General features: G+C 38.6%; 1 long non-coding RNA gene across 1 annotated transcript; it reads right to left on the bottom strand.

Annotated features, from left to right (window-relative positions):
* LOC110399057 lies at positions 4,198-7,596 on the bottom strand. Its single transcript, XR_002438856.1, has 3 exons — positions 7,452-7,596; positions 5,144-5,292; positions 4,198-5,061 (listed from the first exon to the last, which is right to left on the bottom strand). It is a non-coding gene; the product is annotated as an uncharacterized LOC110399057 (long non-coding RNA).

Below are 17,558 nucleotides of genomic sequence, written 5' to 3'. Positions count from 1 at the left end.
CTGGATACTTAACATTTTGAGTGTCAGTTGATGACATTCACAAGATGGCAATAACTTTGCGTCATTAATGACCTAGATTGGATTTGGAGTGGTGACCTAGAGGTAAAAACTATGAGGCATTACTGTGGCCATCTCAGACATTGCCATCAAGTTTTACTGCCACTTCAGGTCTTTCCTTTGGACATATATTCACATTTTTAAAAGCCTACACTTTGCAGAGTTCTTGCTAAAGAGGGCAGAATCGGTTTCACTATGTTAAAACTACCTTTGATATAGACCACAGCAGATCTAAGCCAGTGATGAGCACACTTATTTCTGTCTCCTTGCCCTCCTCTGTTACTTTGCTCCCATGCCCTGCAGAGCAGAGCTAAAGAAGTGACCCCTCAACTCGGCTTATTTCACAATCTGCTCTACTTGCATCTTTTGTTGCTGACAGTAGGGGAAATAAAATAAAGAATATGGTGTAATTATCTTGCTGTATTATTGCATTAATAAAGAGGGAAGGTCTCTGAAAATAGCATACCAAGCTATTGGTCCGCTGGCTAGAATGGGAAGAGACACGAAATAAGATGAGCCCTCCTGCTCCAGAAGAACCTCTTTTTTTGCCCAGTTTTCTCCTTGGGACTCTCATTACTTTGCACCACAAAATGAAAGCTGGCAATTTGGACTTAAACGACAGTACACTGTGACACCATAAACCACCCTAAGAATGTGAAAGCCATATTCACTTATGTCTAATCCTCTTTGGGATATCCTCTTTTAATCCTAATTCCTGTTTACTCGGGACTGCCTGTTACAAACTGGCCTGCTTTACTGGCTTAATTGGTTTAGCTGAAGCTGGAGCTGCTCTTCTGATGGTAGCATTTGTATATTTATTCTGTAAGGAAAAGACTGTAAAGCCACAAGTTCACAGAGCTTTTCCTTCACTTTTCACACTGAACAAACCCGTCAAGCCCAGAGCTAGATTCTGCAGACCTACATACAAAACCAACACTAAAATACTCATTGCTAATGAATGGAATATTTCATTATAATTGTATTTCTGTATGCATTATATAGAGAGACATACAATCTCTCTTTTCTTTTTTCCTCCAGCCGATAGCAGACGAAATCAATAGGCAGAGATGATGTACCACCTGATGAGGCATGGTCTGCAGTTGCTGGGAAGTCGGAGCCATTGGCCTGGTGGAGTAAGAAATTAAATGTATGCTGCTTTGTTTTTCCATGTACTGCTTCCTTGCTTTGGCTTCCATACAACAGAAGCAAACACCACCAAGACAAACAGAGATCTATGCAAGGTCTGTAGATGGAAGCACAGGCACACACTAGCTGGCCAGCTGGCTATCCTGGAATAATGTAAGAACCAGTTTTTAAATCATTACATGTATTGAAATCATAAAAGCAATAAAACTTTTTTAGTATTAACAAGTACAACTCTCAGTTATTCTTGGTTGTTTTTTTTTTTTTTTTTGGTAATGTAATAATAAAAATTAAAGGTAGTTTTTATTTGCTGAAGAAAATCATTGGAAGATATTCAAAAGGTGCATGACTGTAACTTTTCTTAATAGAAAAGGAAGTGGCTTTCTTGTGAACATTTGATCAGGAGATGCTCAGCGCAAAAGTCTCCCTGCAGTGCCTTTAGAAGTAAGGCATTCTTTCAGTGAGGACAATAATGTTATATTCATCCAAAAATTCCACAGAGGAATGAGAAAATCAGGACTCTCACAACTCTTCAGTGATTACATTTTTGCATTCTGTGCTCTGTCATCTGGAGAAGTTAAGCTCATCAGGCCATGACTCCATCATTCACTTATTCTCCCTTTGAGCCACAGATGTAACACATTTTCCCTTCCTTCATCTACATAGCTGAATTTATATACATGTATATTTTCTTTTGATTGTCACAAAAATTGAGAGGTCTAATTTTGGTACCAGTTCAGATTCCATTTAGATATATATCCATTAGTGTCATTTGCTTGGAAATCTGTCCAGAACATAAATGGGTCTGGGCTCAGGGGTGTGTCAGTCTCACTGTAGTGCTTCCAAGGCTGAACTGAACACAGCTCTCAGGGACATTTCTCACTACAAACTCCCATATCTCTTGTCCTAGGCTTTAAGAACTTCACTGACTAGAAATTCAGACTTCTTTGTTCATATCTGTAAATCTAAATAAGAATTGTTTCTGAAAAACCAGTCTCCTACACATGCCAAACATGTCTAAAAATCCATTTATGTCACAATCCAATTTTTGTGCTCCTTCACTAGGCTGTGACAAAAGTTCTTTTCATCATTTCCTACCAAGGAACAAAATAAATAGAATGGAGTAAGTAGACATAATTTTCTGTTGTGTATGGAGCAAGAAACATGAAAATAATGAAGCGTCTGGATTTGGACATCAACAGTCAAGTATTTTTCTGAAGAGATGCATAGGAGAAATAGCTGAGATGCACAACTCCTATCCACTTTATTTGAAATACTTATATACTTTGTGTTAGATTACCATCCACTCTGAAATCTTACTTCTGTAAAATGCCAGTTCCTAAAATGAAGCAGTTTTTTTAAATTATGCATGGCTGTGAAAAGCGTTCCATGTAATTAAAGACAGTTTGGTGGTAAGAAATCCTGTTTGTTCTTAATCCACAGTATCAGGAAATTAACTGCATGTGCTCCCACGAAAAGCTATTTCAGTATGAGGACAGTGCTCAGATCACACTTCTGAGAGCCGCTGCAGAAAACTCCTTAAAAAACAGAATTTTGTGAGAAGCATAATCAAATTGTTAAGTATTACATGGCTATTACTGCCAGACATGCCTGGAAGAAAACTTTTACAAAACAATTTTGTATTCTGCCTCTTCAACTCTTTCATTGCCCTGAAGACTGGGCAGTCTTTGTATCGACTTTCTTTGTCTCATAGGAGACCACTCATACAAATGTTTCAGTCTCAGCCTACTGACATGATGGTAAGGAAAAAATGAAAAGGTTTCACCTCCCATTTCTGAACTGATTCTCAAATTGAAAATTTGTAAAGAGAGAGAACCTACCTTGTGGTGAAATGATGACTTCCAAGGAGTGTATTTAGTACATGGCCAAAAAGAAATTTTCTGAAATTTGTTGTAGTCTCAGCTTCCTTTCCTTCATACTTTAAAGAAGTCTACTGGTTTAGGCATATTTTTTTAGAAGAAGAAAGATTTTAGATCTATAACTGAAGCTTACTGATATCTTCTATATTTTTTTTCTGAGAAAAGGCCATATTTTCAATGAAAAGTAGTTTTTCAGGAGTAAAAATTTGGAGAAGTCCAACTTTAATAACAGTTGATGATCTTCACCTGTGGTAACCTGGCACACCAAAGTAAAACATTGTAAAACAAAATACTACGTCACATTTCAATGTGGCTCAATTTTCAATGTATCCTCAACAAAAATTAGAAAGTTGTTCAAGTCATACCCATTATTTCCCTGCCAGCCCAGAAGAAAGACACACTTGTAGTGGAAATATTTTGTTACAGTTATATTGTAGGATGATAACAAGAAAAGTTGTGCTGCCCACAAACCCAAAGCCTTCCTACACGATCCCTTCTTCCAGTGAGAAACTGAGCTCCTTCCTTCTGCCCTGCCCATCATCACCGGCCTCCAAGTTACAGTCAAGCATTCTAACCATGCCAGTGGAGGGTTTTGTAGGACAGATGTGGAACCAAAAGTATGTGATGTTGTCTGCAGGGACTACACAAAGTTAAGCATGGGTGGGGAAGTACACACTTACTGTCAGCGTTTATTACTCTGTTATTACTTGTTTGCAGCAATTAACCTCTTGCCCTCCTCCAGACTACTGATTTTAGAGAGGGTTTAGAAGAGATCATTGCCTCTAATTGATCTTTGCTGCTGCAAAGGCTTTAGCCCTAGGTCTTGGCAATTTCTGCAGAACAAAAGTTCAGCCCTCAGCTGGCCCTGCTGCACTCATCAGTGCATGCTGCATCCCACCAGACAAAGATCTCTTCCAGAAGTCAGACATTGCCTGGAAAAACCTCTCCTATGTTGATGTGAGAGGGACTAACATTATTTTCAGGCATTTGTTCCTCTCTAACCCAGACTCACTACTGAAGAAAAAATTGTATTGCACACTACAGAGAACAATTTCATCAACTAATTTGCTTTTATTGCATTCCAAGGCGCCCTAGCTAGCTGCTACCTCTCCAAGGCAAGCACAGGGAAAGCTAAGATAGTTCTCATTACTGCCTTTCCCACCACTGAAATTCAGCATCAGTCTGCAATATTCCATTTAAGCATACTAGTTTTGAATGTTCCCCACATTCGGTAAGAAATTAATTTCATCTAGAAATCACTTTCACCCAGCAGCGCTCAATTGCAGATCACTTCTGAACCAAGAGATGCTCCCACTGGATGTGACATCTCCGCCAGACAAAGATCTCTCCCAGAAGTCAAACTTAAAGACACTACCCAGTGTTGCTGTAAGGGACTGACTGCTGACGTGTGGGCTTCATGAAGGTGGTGGGGAGCTCAGAGCAGCACCTTAAAACAGAGGTGTGCAATATGATAGAGTCGGGAGCACTGCTCAGACATCCTAAAAGCTCACAAAAGACGAAGGCAGTGAGACTGTACCATTTTAATACCATGGTTTTCTAAAGGTTGCCTTTTTAAATCACTTTTCATCATGAGGGAAATAAGAAGCGAGTTGTTCAAATGCAAAGGGCTGTGCTTCCAAATCCAAAGAGATAAATCATTCAAAACAAGTTGATGGATGTGGTTGTTTCTCTCTAAAATCACTCAGACTTCCATCAGCTGATCCTCAGTTAACTGAATACATTATTTTTTTGAAAACATTTTCTGACTTGTTTATGGAGATCACCTCCAGCTTGTGCCTCATGGTGTCTCAGCAATTTGCTTTTATTGTCCATTGTTATTATTTGACAGCTCATCTAAGTCCCAGAGTAGTCTGCTTACACTCTCGTGGTGCAAAAGACGAATCCAAAGATGGGATAATAAGCAGCGAGTAGTAGAACTCTACCAAAAACTATTGGACAAAGTATCATGTGAGGACGTGTCCTAGGAGATTAAGGGAAAAAGAAATAAAGAGCTGCATCTGTTATTAAGTTACAAGCTCCTTCATGTTAATGTGATCACTCACCTGACTCACGTTGGGAGGAGCAGGCCATTACCCTGAGTTCTCTCTTTTCATTCTGCTTTGTAAGCTCTTCTAAAGAAAAGTCATCGGCTTCAGCTTTCAGGTACACTGGAATGGCTCTTCCAAACTATCGCTTATCAAACTGTGGGATTCTTCAGAAGAAAGGGTGGTATAATTTATAACTGCAAGATGTCTTTATTGTTAAAGATGTTCTGCTTTATCAAAAACAAAACAAACAAACCAAAAAACCCCAAAAGCAAATTAAAAAGAAAAAAAATCATGTAGCCAAACCCAAAGATTTACCATGTCATGAAAAGAATATAGCACCAGGTTTTTCAAGTCCTTAATTATTTCCTTCATGATCTTTCAGCTCATATCAACAAGTTCATATGACACAGAACTTGAAGAGAATTTTAGAGAACAGAAATGAAATGTTAAACCTTCCAGCCTTCCAAAGAAGTATTTCAGGTGTCCTGAATGGAAACTTTTTTGGAGGAAATACTCCTACAGAGAATGTGTTTCCCAGCTCCTATTAAGTCTTCTTCCCCTGGGCCATCTCCTCCGTGACGTGCAGCCACCCAAGTGGCTGTCACAGTGCAGACCACATTAAAAAAAAAAAAAAAACAACTTCTTTTCATTAGAAATATGGAAATTTTCTCAGAAAAAAAAAATACAGAAGATATCAGTAACTTTCAGTGATAGATTTAAAGTCTTTTTTCTTCCAAAAAAATATGCCTACACTAGTAGACTTCTGTGAGAAATGTTGAAAGAAAGTGCATTTTATACTTTAGAGATAGAAGTTTTATTCTAAAACACCAAAATATGACCTACTTGTTTTGCAAGCCTTCACGAGTCATGTGTTGCTATGGTAGTTGAATTTTATTTGCCATTGGCTATTCTGAACTACAAGTCTACAGTGCATTTGAAGAGCAATGCCCAGCATGACCATTGTAATTGCAGCTCCCAGTTACTGGGGAAGAATCACAGTTCTACACTTAGAAAAGTTATCTCATCTGCCTTCATTACAGATTGATCTTCGCCCTCTATTATTGATGCAGCTGACAAGGCAATCACATTAAGTCTGCTCTGAAGAAGCTGACACAATGGAGCTTTCAGATATCAATTTGTAAGTGTCCTGACTTGTCAATTTTGCCATTACAAATCTTCTTTGGCAAGGGATAGGGGAAGCAGCTAGTTATAATTTAGCCATGAAAATTTAATTATTGGCTAAAATCTGCTGAATTTAGAAATGGGATTTGGTCATAAAACTGCATGTGTGAGGGAGAGACTGAAACCAGGAGATACTCGATATCTAGGATGTATTTGTTTCTCTCGTTAATAACACAGGTAATTACTGGAATCTAAGACTAAACTTGCTTTTCCTGCAAGGGTAAGAAATACAGAAAGAACACCTGAAATACATCAGTAAGGTTTCATCTCTTCCATACTCATATAAATTACTGAAATTTGGATTAAAATTAATCAAAATCAGTAATTACGTGCAAAGCATTTCATACCTTTCCTTAATTGTCACTTGTGCAAATGTTGTGCCAGAGCTGCAAAAACCCAGAGATGTGCAGAGTGATGCCATACTGTCTGTGTGCTGGCAGGTACACAAGAAGCCACTCTTGACCAAATGCAACCCTGCCTTTGGGAAAGCAGGACCTTACCCATAACCCATACATTTTCAAAGCTTTTGTGGTCACTTCAAACTACGATTAAAACTGACAAGGCAATTGATGGAGGAAAATCTGTCCCCTCAAGCTAGCAGGCAGTTTTTGTGTAACTGTTAGTCTTTAGTAAATTCTTACAAGCAGGGGATACAGAAGCATTTTGTTCTGGAGATTCGGAGCCATTTGGAGCCAGGATTAAGGCCATATTACAGGCCGCTGATCGTTAATGCAAATGCCCAAGTTAGGAATTCTGGACACAGCCCTGGGCACAGACATTAGTATTCACAGCAAGGACTTCACAAACAGAGCTGCACACTAATAATAATAATAACAATAATAAAATCGCTCTGCAGACTGCAGCTGCTCAATATAGGTCAGGTTTCCATTTTAATTTGGATCATCATCTTTCCAAGTCAAATTGACTAATAGTAGGGTACCTTATCCAAGAGCTATGTGGTCAAATCAAGGATCAATTTGAAATGTGTTCAAAGAGATTGATTCTTCTAATTCGTGGACAGTAGAAGCTTTAAGCTCTGCTAGTGTAGCCCAGATGTGACCAAAGCATCATTCAGCCCCAAAGACACATAGACAATACCCAATGGATGTAGATTAACTGAAATGAGTTTTTATTAACTCACCTGGAAACATAAGCCAGAAGCAAAATACACAGAGCTCACTCTTCATTGGGTATTTCATTGTGTCAGCCAGGCTTATACTTCCATGACCCCCCAGGTTTCTCAGAGTGATGTCTCCAGATCTGCGGGTGCCTCTTCCCAAACGCAACTGCATCTAAAAAGGCAATGGAGCCCTCTGTGAGCTCAGGAGCACTCAGGATTCAGGCATTCACGTTTCTCTCTCATTTCTGGTTTCCAAATATAATACAAAATTCTATTTTAAAATTCATATGTAGCAATGATTTGTCACGCTTATGAAATGCACCCAGCAAATAGTGGTGGAGAACTGAAAAGAGGAGTGCAAGAGCAGAATAAACACACACACACACAGCATGCTAACAACACCAGTTGCTTCAGTAAGATTACCTGAAGTGCTCTAAAATGCCTCTGCCTCATGAGAAGACAGATATCATAAGAAATAAATACACTGAAAGACACGTAGGTGCTAATCCTCTCCCTTGACAGCCAACAGCCGTCTGCCTCTACAGGCTCTAAGGATTGCAATCCTCCTTTTCTCTCTTGTTTAGCTCCTCCATGAAAAAAAATAAATAAAAAAACAATAGTCAGACATTAAATATATGGATTTCCACTGTGCTTTGATTGAAAAATGCAGTGTAGCAAAACCAGTGCATGGACTACACTCAGGTTCCTGAGCCATTCGATGTCCTTACATCCCTGCAGGTAATGAGCTTTACTCCCACTTGCTGGATTTTATGCTGAAATATAACCTTTCTCCAGTAGGGAACCAGTCCTGCCTTTCTTCAGAGGTATTTTTAGTGTTTGTATTTTTCAGTTATTTTGAACAAAGAAGACCTCGGGATAACTGATCTGCTAAATTTACACATTCAGATTTGGGGATCTGGACAGGCCTTTTCATTGCTACCTTTGCCACACCATTAGTTTTAACTGGAGATATTAGTAGTGCAGGCATGCAGCTCCTCACTTGCTGCTGCCTGTTTGCTCCTGCTGATGTCAACACCAGAGTTCCTCGGAGTCAATTCAGTCTTTCTATTGCAGGCTCGCATTTTTCAAAGCCGTCATAACTCTCGAGCATTCACTTTTAAAATCCCAGAATTTCATTTCGGATGTTTTACCAACATCATAATTCATAAACTGCTTCCAGAGAAAAAAAAAAATTATCGATAATTGGAAAACTGAACATTAAAGCTATTAGTTACTCCAGAAGAATATGGTGAGATTCCACTGCCAGTCCTCCCATATGGTAATGGTAATCTATTTCTGGATTTTTCATAAAACTCAATGGTTTGAGTGACCTCTGCATGCCACTTAACGCCAGCAAATCTGTACATTATCCAGTCTCTGGTCATGCAAACCCAGCTGCCCGGGGATTCTCAAGCCAACTAATTCTGTTATCCATAGATATGGTAAAATAACGTAGTCTGCAAGTAGCACTTCCCTGTTTACAGGAACTAAGAAGCAAGAATAACCTAAAGGTATTGTTTAGTATCTTTCCTGAAGAAGAATTTTACGTGCATTAGAAGGTCTGATAGTGATAAGACAAAGGGGAATGGCTTTAAACTAAGGAGGGGAAGCTGAGGTTAGATGTTAGGAAGAAATTATTTACTCAGAGTGTGGTGAGGTGCTGGAACAAGTGGAAGTCTCATCTCTGGAGGCATTCAAGTTCAGGTTGGATGGGGCCGCAGTCTGATCTAGTGGGTGATAACTCTGTCCATGGTAGTGGAGGTGAAATTAGATAATCTTTTTCATATGCAACCCCAGCTACCGTGGATATCGGAATGCTCTTATAGCAACTGAAGGAACAACACCTCATCAGCTTGTAAACGTGAGGGATTTTAAGAGGATATTTAGTTAGGAATGTATAGAAAAGATTCCTAAACAAGAGCGAGTAGTTCTGTGTAGTTACACTCTTGGCTCTGAAGGACACGGAGCATCTCCTGCAGCTAGCATTCTGCCTGGGGCTCCTGGTACTGTCACAGGAAAGCCAGCCACTGACTTCTGCAAAAGTGTCATGAATTCAAATACATGACCGCTATTTCTTAGAGATTTGGAGCTCTTGCTCTGTATCTATTTGGTTTATTCCACATGAGACAAACTTGTGTTTTCCAGTATTTTCATTCTTCCCTCACAGCATTTGCTTCTTTGTTTCAATATACATTTTATTGTGAGTTAGATGCATTGTTTGGGGTGAAATGCTTATCTAAAAATCCATCATAGTAACGTTTGATAATACAACCAATAGTGGGTCTCTCTGGTAATGCACTTATCTAGGATTTTTCTTTTTACTTTGTTTATTTTTCCACTTCAATACCCTTTGCAAATTACTTATTATTATAATTAAGATAAAGCGGTGATTGCAGAAATGCCACAGAAGAAAGAGCTTCCATGGATGTGGGCAGCGCAAATCAGATTGCATAGAACACGGTGTTTGAACACAGCAGTTAAGCAACCAGGCCGACAGTGCCACAAGAGGTGATGCTATTTCAAACCCACAAAAGCTTTAAAAGCAACCTGAGCCATTTGAAATAGATGTTAAAAACTAAAGCTCTACTATGTGATATCTGCAAAACGGCTTAGGAAATCTGTTCTCTAGGAAAGTGACATTGTTGCAGCATTGCAGCTAGGGACTGAAGAAGGAAGCTGAGGTATTTATCATGGGAATTACTTATTTTTAACTCTTTGGCAACATATCATATACCATCTATCAGACGTAATTTTACACGGTTTTTATCTAAAGAAAACTTCTTGACGTCTAAACACACCGTGTGATTAAATAAAATCATCCAATTGCCTAAATTCTTCTCTGAGATTGCAAATCTCTCTCTGCAAATAAATAGGAGGATACAAATACTGTCACTGAAGTTGTGCCCCTACACACAGAAAGTCAGGAGATGTTCTGTATGTGAGGAGCACACTTATGGTATTTATAATGACTGTGAGGTTCTTACAAAGCACCTTCCTCAGCAGGAATATTCCTCCACCTATTTTACCCTCTGACTTCTGGCCAGGACTCTGACCTCCTGTTTCCTGAGCTGGAAGTGGTTTTCTGAAAATGCATTTCTTTCCCAAGCGTGCCTTACCCGAGACTTGAGCTCCACGCATTTCCGTGTCTTCTTTTTTTGTGGCGTTCCTTAAATAACAGCGGTGATACTCCTCTTGTGAATATTTCAGCACAGTGGGGGTTATCATTCTGGATTTATGGCAAAACCAGGCATAGGAGGGGTCTAAGTGGAATCAGTCTCTCGAGATAAAAGAAAGCTCGCTGTAAGAGGAAAAAATATAAAGTAAAATAGATAAGCTCTGTGCAGTGATAGAATAGAATTTGCAGTGACTATGCTGTTTTCAGTAGTTTTTGTTTGATGAAGCCTTTGCTTATATAATATGTATCAAAATGTTCAAAATAAATCTACAGAACACTAAGCCAAGACTGGCTTCTAATGGCTGATATTCTACGCCCTGAGAAAGTAAAATATTACCCAGCAAAACAAACAAGACAACCATTTTATGAAACAGAGCAGAGCAGTTTCCTCTAATGCAGGAATCATGGATTAAATTTCCTGGCTTGCAATACCCAGGAGGTCAGAAAAGATGTTTATAATGGCACATTCTTGCTTAAAAATCTATGGAAACAACTGATTGGTCTGTCAGGTTCAGGCTGCATTCTGCTCTGTTACTTTCCACGTTGACCTCTTAATCCCATCCATCTCCGAAACAAAGTTAACATCTCCCCAAATTCATTTAAATTCTCCTTCAAAGATTCTGAAAACAGGGAGAATGTTTCCGCTGGGTACAGGTCAGGTGTAAGTCCTCTTTATTCCGAAAATGTGGATGTATGGAGTATATAAACTGCAAATACATATTCATTTTTATGTAAAAGACTCAGTTTGCGTTCCCTACTCATTTACGCTTCGAGTAAACGAGAAGGATTGCACTGTTATCCATCTTTTTTTTAATCTTGTAGAATAAGCACAACCAACTGCCAAGCACAACCCATAGTCAAGCACACTAAGCATAACCTATAGTTAAAAAACAATTCGTTTATTTTTAAAATGCAACAAATTAACAAACGTGCAGGCTTGCACACAGCATCTAATACCAGGAAAAGAAACTCAGTGTCCAGCATAAGAGAAAAATCATAAAATGTTCCTATAAATATTGCACCTTTTTAACCCAGGAACTACTGTAATTTTCATAGTGCAGTTGGGGAATACATTCGATTCCACTGAAAAGAAAGAAAGGGAGTTAAATTATGTGTAAAGAGGAAAAATAAGGGAGGGGATCTGGATTGTCTACCTTCACGAACAACACAGGATTATAAATAACACTGACACCATTTTCTCTTTTCTTCCATTCCTAGTAGTTCCCTCTCTGTCCCATAGGGAAGATTTGTTGCAGGGTCAGCACTGACGCCCACCCTTTGTCCGAAGCGAATGGAAATTCCTCTCTTTCTCCAGCCTGAGCAAGGAGCCTTTCATTTCAAACAACTTGAGTACTTGCAAAATTACAGTGCAAACCACTGGTGACAGCCAACACTAGAGCAGAGATCATCTGCTGAACCCTAGGGTGGCATGCCCTCCCTGCGATGCTCATGCTGGTGTGAGGCAACACACGGCAAGTGGAGGTATTTGGGGACCAGCTTCTGAAATCTCTGCTAAATACATTTACTTTCTCTCTACTAGTATACATCACTTTTGATAGGGAAAAGTATTTTTAATATTATAATAAATCATCTTTGTTTGTTCCTCTACCTGTCGTGCTCTGCTACTGCATTCAGACGGAAGCAGAGTCGCTAATTATGCGCCACAATAAAGATTGTAATGAATGCTATCATTAACTACTCCTTTATGTCTGATGAACTAATAAATAATTTCTTCCTCAGCCATTATAAAATCATTTTGCATAAGGACCCCTGACGCACTCCTGCGAGGGCTCCACTTACAGGCCCCTCCAGGGAAGAGTTTATTATGTATTTTTAACTATCTCTGGGACATGATGTACGTTTCACAACTCAAATGCGTGTTCGTGTTTTTCCAATTACTGATAGCATTATGTGCAAAGGCCTTTATCCGGCTATAGGTTTGCTTGTATTTTGATGTCACTCGTTTGCTTTTTTCCTAAATTGAAACTAATGTAACAAATCCCCTGTAAGAAAATAAGAGTATCTGCTTCCATTAAAATACTTTTTCTCCCTGCAAGAGGGAAGATAGCGCGGCTAAAGAGCTGACTCCAGTATGAAATCAATTCTATCTGCTGTGTGTAAGTAAAATGCAAAATATAAATATGAATGCTCTTCTGCTATTATAAACATTGGATTTTTGTATGACAAGTATTAGCTTATCTGTATTATTTCCAGAAAACTTTTTGGCAGCCATAACAACTTGTTCCTTCAAAGAAATGGAGCGATGCAGTACAAGCAGAGCAACTTAAACAGCAGTGTAACAAATGAATTGTGTCTGCAGCCCTAAGAGCCACTTTCCATACTTCTTACTGAAGCCATTGTAGTCCAAGTGGCTCTCAGAACTGAGGACTGGGTAAGCTAAGCAGAATATCCGTGATGATAGCGGCGATTATTATATTTATTCACATTTGTGTAGTGGGCAAGATCCCTGGTCACGGACTAGGAAACAGAAACGCAAGGCACTGCGTAACCTATGGATATTTAATTAGGCTTTACATAGCCTATGGATATTTAATTAGGCTTTATCCCTAGAGTATACACAATATCTGAAATAGCTAATGGCAGATCCTTAGCTCTTCACTAGCATCACACCCAAATACCCTGCTCTCCAGCACAGTTCCTAAGGCTGCAGATAGTTCATGCCCATCTAGTCCCACGTTCCATGACAGAAACCAATTCATTTTTAGTCATGAAACTGCAGTCAAGAAAAGTCTGGCTCCTGACACCCAGAGTTTAGAGAAGCTTGTCCATTATCGTGGGAGAAACATCTACCACCTGCCTTTCTAGCAGTTCCACGTCCTACTTGCAATGCTTTCTAAGGAGAGAGTTAAGTTTTAATCACATAACTTTTATTAAATCAAATGTAATCTGAGCAATGCTTTCATCAGTGACATTCCAACATACGTATGGCATTATTCAGCCTCGGATGAGGAGGGAGTGAAGATTCTGAATATCCATTCACCATTTCAGCCTTTTTAGCTCTAGTAAAATGCACCTCAATCCCACTGAAGTCACTGAGAATCTGTACATTGACCCCACTACCAACATGACTGGGGAAATCTGTGGGTTGTGACAATGTAAGCACCGCTGAGAATGTGGCTCTTGGCATGCACTGGAGTGGAGCACATATCTCTACATATAATAGCAGCCTGCACCGAGCTGGCATGTTATACGGCCAATGAATAAAAACAAAAGCTTACAATTACAACCCAGTGCTTTTATCAATTTCAAGAGTGCTAGCAGAATTCTTCAAAGAAGAAAATAAATGAAATAACCAAAAAAAAAAGAGCTGCAAAGAGCTCCTCAGTCGATGCTGTCTTTTAGAAATGCAATATTTATTCAATAAGCCTCACAAGTAAAATCAATTTAACAGCCTTTTTTTTTCAACTACATTTCCATTCCCACTCAGTGTTATCTGTACCTATATTTTGTTCCTTGCCTTTCAATAATTTAATGATGCTCACTCTTGCCTTGGGCGCAAGAACCTATGGAACTTGGAGATACTTTTTATTAGAGGTTCCTTGCCAGAGGCCTTTCTTAAGTTTGCAAAGGTCACGGTTCCCACTAGCCAGCTCCATTATGCAGAATTCACACTCAAACTTTTAACTATGAACCAAATGTTAAAGCTGGAAAGTGCATGAAATGTCATAAGATAACCCATAAATATAGACACTTCCCTATGAGAGGACAGGAATGTGGCCATTAGGGAAGACAAGTGGGATGATGCTGGAGAACAGACCTCACAGGAGTAATTTTATCAGTGTCCCAAATAAAAACATTTTTGTAATAAAAAAAGCAGTTGCCAAAAAAAGACATATCTTACTGGATTATAGCAGATTTCATCAACATTTGAGACATTTTGCTGTCTGTTCAAGTGTTTGTCATCCAACCAAGGGTGATTCATTGAACTAAACAAGCAAGTCATACACTTGAATACAAGGTACTTACATACTTCAAGACCCATTAGCACTCACCTCAGGGACCGGAGCTGGATACTAAGCCAACCTCTCTGACCAGCCTTGTTGAACATTTCTCTTCCCCACACAGGACAGCCAGAGGCTGAGAGTGAAAAGGTGAGTTCTTGCAAGGATTAAAATCTTCTTTACAATTTGAGTGTATTAAGTGCCAGTGCTATTTGGCAGACTTGTGCATCAGCTCTGGGGAAAAAAAAAAAAAAAAGTTAACAGCTATGCAAGATTTTTATCTCTTGTAGCTACCTACACTCTGGTTGAATCACATGAACAAAAAATTATGCTATAAATCAGATAAGCAGAATGCCCATGCTGGACAATTTACCTTTATATGCAACTGAAGGAATCAAAACATTTTGATCTTTGGCAAGTGCATCTAAATCTGGACATTACGTGTCTAATCATAACTTCTGTTATGCTTTCACAGTACTTTGGATGTATGTTCACAGTACTCCCATATTCGCACCGCACTGTCTCATTACTGCATCACAATGCTGAACTGGGATCCCTGCAGTAGCTCGCACTGCAAATGAATTCTGCTTCACGAAACTTCTCTCTGGGCCAAAATATGGATTCTCATATTTGATCAGAAGGTATCGTTCTTCTTTTACAGCTACATCACCATACATTTACCCATTTTTTGTAAGCCCAAATGTAGCTCAGCCTAAAGAACAACCTTAGAGTAGCAAACGTGGCATATACTATAGTCATGTATATCTACATCTACAGTCATACATATGTTCTCAAAGGGAAAACTAGACAGTCAAATTCTTTGAGAACTATGTCTGTTAGCAAGACAACCAAACACAGCTGTGTTTAAGTGCTTAGCATTAGGAAATAATTTTGTTGGTTTTTTTTCCCCATGCATGATGAAGTGCTCAGATAAAGTTTCTGCTCTACTTGGTGTTATTCTGTGGATGATTTTTTAGCCTTTACAAAATAATTAAAACTAAAATGCTACTATTCAAGCTTCTACAGCCTTAATTCATGCCTTACTATCTTTAAATAAGATAACTATATTTAGAAAGTCAATGATCACCAAGCCTTATTAGTGGAACACTGGGAGAAGAAAAAAAATTGGAAAAAAAACTTTTTTATAGGAAAACTGTTTTGTTTGCCACTTTACTACTTTAAAGTGTAGCAAAGCATCAAAAATAAACTTGTTCTTAGTAATGGCAAAATTACTAATTTGGAGCAGAGCTCTCTCAGCTGTTGTCAGCCAACACTGAAGGCAGGAGGGAGGGAAGAACGAGGAGGGTGAGACTCCTCGAGGAATGCCAATAACATGTGGGAACTTTGAGTTTCTGGTCCCTCACATGGCAGAAAAGAGGAGAAAAGCCAGGAGCAGAGGAATTTTGCCTCCTCCGATGACTTTCAAAGGATTTTCATGAAACAATGAGCTTGACTTTCTTTTAATATCACATCACCCGTTCTTTACAAGACCAGATTTTTAAACGCCTTTAATGATGCAAAAAAGTGCTGGTAAGAATTGCTGAGGCTCCATTGAAGTCAATGGGGCTCTGCCAATTACACTAGTGGAACAGCAGCCTCTTTGAGAAGCAAATGCCATGAAATCAGTAGAGCCTACCAGCTAAGAGTACTTCTGGGGAAATTACAGGAACATCTTGTCCGTAAATTATTAATAAACAATAAGTACTTGAATTACTCGCCCAAACAAATCATATATACATTAAGAAATAGTTTCTGTAACAAGGTTTAAATAGAATACCTCATGATTAAAAGGAGTTTAATTAGCGAGTAAATTACCTAATAGAAAGCAAGTACTTTCTAGTTATTAGGCAGTACCTGCAGTAGCACAACTCTAATCATTGTGTACATCCGCTGTTTATTGAGGAACTGCACAGTCCAAATCTAGATTGTGATAGCATTAATTTTAAATTTTAATTTAAAAGTTTATATTCCACTGAAAAATAAAAATAGGATACGATATGAGACACGGGAATAGAGTGATTAAAATCTTCTTTACCTAAGTCATTAAAAATGTCCTGTGACTTAGAAAAGTGGTCCAGGTAAACAAAGGGCATAAACTTATGTGACTTGAATCATTACCATATAGTGGAAATGAATAGTTGAATGGGAGAAACATTAGTAATAATTAGAAGTAAAAAAAAAATATTTTCAATAAAAAGTTATTAATTAAAGTGTATTTTTTTATATTAATGTATTACTGCTACTCATTTAAGATTTTCATTTTATATCAGAACACTTAGGTCTTCTGTAAACAGAAATAGTAAGAATGCTCCAATATTTCAGTGCTACACCATAAAAAATTCCATTATGATAATTGCAGGATTACACACTGGACCACTAACATCTTTCAAACCATGGAAACAGCTCCCGTTCTGTTTTTCAGTCCAACCTCTTATCACCAGGATTTCAACTCTTGAAAATTCAACCAAACAAATGCACAGACAGGAAAATAAACAAAAACAAGACAAAAACAGATAAACAAACGGAAAATTGGGTCTGGAGACAAAAAGACACCTTCCAATTACTTTCACCATAGCATGTGAGAAATACATATAATTAGGTTTTCTTTCTTTTTATCCATGCTTCTGTAAGAGTTACAGCTTTGTGGGATTACATAAATGACAGTCATTGTTTACAGTTTGCATTGCTATAAAAGATTTTTTAACAAAGATGGAGATGAGCACTGCCATGCTCTGCTCTCGTTACAGATGTGTTTGGAGTGCACAGGGGAGATGGAAGCGCTCTAAGGCACCAACAGGATGGCTTAGCTCCATTTCACACCACTTAATCACAGATTACAAATAGCAGGGGACAAGAAATAACTCTTTTCCTACTCTTAAACGCTGTGGTATTTGTTTCTAAGCATGTTTTTTTCTTTGGGGGACGTAGCTAATTTAACATGCTTATTAAGACAAAGGGATGAGTTTTACCCTATTTTTAATTGGGTTATAT

The sequence above is a fragment of the Numida meleagris genome, chromosome 4 (assembly GCF_002078875.1).
Source record: "Numida meleagris isolate 19003 breed g44 Domestic line chromosome 4, NumMel1.0, whole genome shotgun sequence".
Lineage (NCBI taxonomy): Eukaryota > Metazoa > Chordata > Aves > Galliformes > Numididae > Numida > Numida meleagris.
Note: the sequence above shows the minus strand (reverse complement) of the source record. Positions and strands in the feature narration are given on the sequence as shown.